The following is a 4,060-nucleotide window of genomic DNA, read 5'->3' on the forward strand; positions in this document are numbered from 1 at the left end:
CCCAGCATTCAGGGAGGCAGAGGCAGGCAAATCTCTTGAGTTCCAGGTCATCCTGGTCTACAGAGTGAGTTCTAGGACATCCAGGGCTATACAGAGAAATCAGGTCTTGGAAAAAGAAACAAATAGTAATCATTAAGACTTGTTTCTTTGTAACCACTTTGTAACCAGACAGATAATAATATTGTACATTAGTGTGACAGTGTAGTATCCATCTTCAAATATAAACTAAAAGATATTAGTAATTTCTAGCTTTCGGGTTTTTTTGTTGTTTTTGTTTGTTTGTTTGTTTTTGTTTTTTCGAGAACAGGGTTTCTCTGTGTAGCTCTGAAGACCAGGCTGTCCTCGAACTCAGAAATCCACCTGCCTCTGCCTCCCAAGTGCTGGGATTAAAGGCATGCGCCACCACCACCCGGCTAGCTTTCAGTTTTCTAACATGTGGAAACTATTCCATCAAACAAACCTCTTCAGTTAGAGGTTTGTTTTTTTTTTCCTCCTTTAAATTCTTTACTGGTATACTCGGGAGGTGCTGCCCACCTTCAATCCCAGCACTGGGAGGCAGAGGCAGGTGGATCTAAATTAAAGGCCAGGTTGGTCTAATAGAGAGTTCCAGGACTCTCAGGGCTACATGAGACCCCAAGGGGCCGGGGAGGGGGGCGGAGAAAGCAAGGAGGCCTTTGGGTTGTTTACTTCCTGAGCTTAAGGAGCTCAAGATGGGATGCCTCACCTCCCTTAGAACAGCCTGTCTTTTCACCTCCTTAACTGGAACTGCTGTATAATCCAGTCCTCAATTCTGTTACTTCTTGTAGGATACAGCTTTAGTTCGCAGACTTCATACTCTTTAACCTCATCCAACCATCCTCCTTCCTTTGACCATTTTCTAGAATGTGAAAGACCACTATGCATCTGCTCACTATGCACTTGTCTTTTCTTCCACATGATCCAGTGCTTAACTCCTTGTCAACCTGGTCATTCTTTGACTTGACTTGTGTGTATTGCATTTGTCTTGATATGTGTGCTGATGCATGTGTCTGCGCCTTCATATAGAAGCCAGAAGTCCAAGTTGTTAGTTAGCATCAGGGCCTCCAAAGCCTATGACGTCACATGGGCAGTCCTCACAGGCCTGTTGCCAGGGCAACAGCCGCCACTATTGCCAGAATCCATTGGGCTCACCTCCCACCTTTACCTGCGGCCACTTCATCGAGAACCCACCCATATATTTATTATAGGGAACGCTCCTCCCTTACTCTCTCTCTCCCCCTCTTCTCTCTACGCTACTGCCTGCCTCCTCTCTCCCTCTCAATTAAACCTCTTACACATGGAACTGTTTGGGCCTAATGTGTGATATGTCCTGACTCTAACTGCCGTTCTAACACATCACAAGTTAGATGACTTCTTCCAATCTCCACCTTTTTAAAATAATATTGTTATGTATTACTTGAGGTTTCATATATTTACACAGTGTATTATGATCATATCTACCTACCATTATCCCTGCCCCCAAAGTCCAGTCTGCTGGCTTTTCCTCTCTGCTCTGGACTCTTCCAGGTGCCTCTGGCTGCTCTCTCTCTCTCAGATCTACAAGTACCTTCCCCTTACCATACCATAAAGCAGTCACCCTGTCAGTCTACACACCCCAGTGCACCACCCAACCCTGCCACTCCCAGCTTCATGACCTCCTTTTTTGTGTTGACATTAATAACCCTGAGTCTAATCACTGTTGCCCATTTATGCATGGATACAGGGCACAAGCAACCTACTTCCCCAAAGGAAAATTAGTTGCTTTCCCTCAGAAACCATCCATTGCTATTCGCTCCTCTTCCAAGGGTGGAGGCCCCTCTGTAATCCATGCTGGAATTCTGATGGGCTTGGTCCCATGCATGTATCTATCCACTGGTACTGTAGGTTGGTGTGTGCAGGAGCCACGTCACACTCAGAAATCTGCCTTAACAGCCATCTTCATCTGTCAGCCCTACGGTCTTTCTGCTTGTTCTTCCTAAATGTTCCCTGAGCCTTGCACTACTTGTTTCCTTGACTCCTTACAACCGACCATATTCTTTGTATGTACCTAGAATGATAAAAAAGCAGACTGGAAAAAAAAATAAACCCACTTCAGCTTCAGAACTGGCTGGGGTCATGTGATAGTGTTGCCTAACTGTCTGTTTCTCTTCAATCCTTGCTCCCTCCCTGGAAACCCCATTGACTGACAGAGCTGGCCTGGTCAATCCATGGAGCATTTTGATCAGATATGACTCTCTGTCTTACCTGCTACCAAAAAAAGTACCTTTTCTGACCAGAGTTAACAGGAACACAAATCTACAGATATAAACACAAATATGGACATTTTAGAAGGTGTGGTGGTTTGAATGAGATGTTCCCCATTGTCCCATAGTATTTGAATATTTGGTCCCAGTTGGCAGCACTGTTTGGGAAGGTTTAGGAGGTGTGGCCTTGTTGGAGGAAGTATCTAGCTAGAAGTAGGCTGTAAGAGTTGAAAAATGGCCAGGCAGTGGTGGCACACACCTTAAATCTCAGCACTTGGGAGGCAGAGGCAGGTGGATTTCTGAGTTTGAGGCCAGCCTGGTCTACAGAGTGAGTTCCAGGACGGCCAGGGATACACAGAGAAACCCTGTCTCAAAAACAAAAACAAAACAAAACCAAACAAAGAGTTGAAAAATGTATGCCATTTATAGTTCACTCTGTCTGCTCCATGCGAGCTGTTCAAGATGTGAGTCCTCGACTTCCTGCTCCTGCTACCACGCCTCCACTCTGCCATCATTTGTGGTCTAGCCCTCTGGAACTACAAAGCCCAAATAAATGCTTTCTTCTATAGACTAACTAGGACATGCTGTTTTTAATCACAGCAGTGGAAGAGTAACCGCATACAGAAGCCAATTTGACTGCATGACTATTTAACACAACAACAGCATCTACTTTAAATTTCTAAACACTCTTACTGAGTGTTGAGCTCTTCAAGTGGCTAGAATGGTTGGCCAGGGATCCTCCTGCCTCTGCCTCCCAGCAGCAGGATGACAGATGTTCACCACATAGGGTGCGGAGGATCCCACCTCAGGATTCATGATTGCATAGCACACACTTTACCCACGGAGCATCTCCTCCAGCTCTGCTTTTTTTTCTGTATTCTTTTTTTCCCCCTCTCTGTTCATTCTAGTTCTAACAAACTCTCTGCTCTCATATTTGCTGTGCCTCAGCATATCTTTTAGATTGACACCATGGAAGGCTAGATTTGATCCTCAAACGCAGAAAGAACAAACAGTCTAATAGGCTAGATGGAAGCCACTGTCAAGTATGTTTATGCTGAGAAAAACGCTTGCCCCTGTGAAGTTTAGTCTGAAGCAGGCTCTCTATTTCAATTTCACTTAAAGCTTTTTCTATGCACATTGCACCATGCAGATGGCTTGTTGCCTAATCTTACAAAAACTAGCTGAGCCTCAGTCACAAGTGGCCAACTGTTCAAAACGTGTTCCAATAAGGCAGGAAAGCTGTATACAGCTGGGCTTGTCTGCACTCCATTTCCATGTTCTATACATTATTTCAATTCCTCTGGCTATAAATATAACCTGCCTAAGTGGTGAAATGGAACATTCTGAACCGTTTTTGGTCTAGACTGATGTCTGATTTGAGAACTTGCAAATAAAACCAATTAAAATCTGCAAAAGGATATTTGTTGCAGTTTTTTTCCTCTTTAACGTGGCATGTGGAATGGCTCAGATGAATGCAGCAAATGCCTGTCATATTATTTGGGGCATATGTTTCAGGGACTAGCTCTTACATGACTAGGATATTTGTCTTAGGGTTTCTGTTGCTTCAATGAAACACTGTAACCAAAAGCAAGTTGGAGAGGAAAGAGTTCATTTGGCTTACACTCCACAGCATTGTTAATCACAGAAGGAAGTCAGGACAGGAATGCAAACAGGACGGGGAACTCAAAGTGGAAGCTGATGCAAAGGCCACAGAAGGGCACTGTCTCCGGGTCTACAGACTCGGTTCCCATGCTTTGCTCAGCCTGCTTTCTTATAATTCCCAGGACTACTAGCCTAGA

Source organism: Mastomys coucha, unplaced genomic scaffold (assembly GCF_008632895.1).
Source record: "Mastomys coucha isolate ucsf_1 unplaced genomic scaffold, UCSF_Mcou_1 pScaffold1, whole genome shotgun sequence".
In the NCBI taxonomy this organism is placed as follows: Eukaryota; Metazoa; Chordata; class Mammalia; order Rodentia; family Muridae; genus Mastomys; species Mastomys coucha.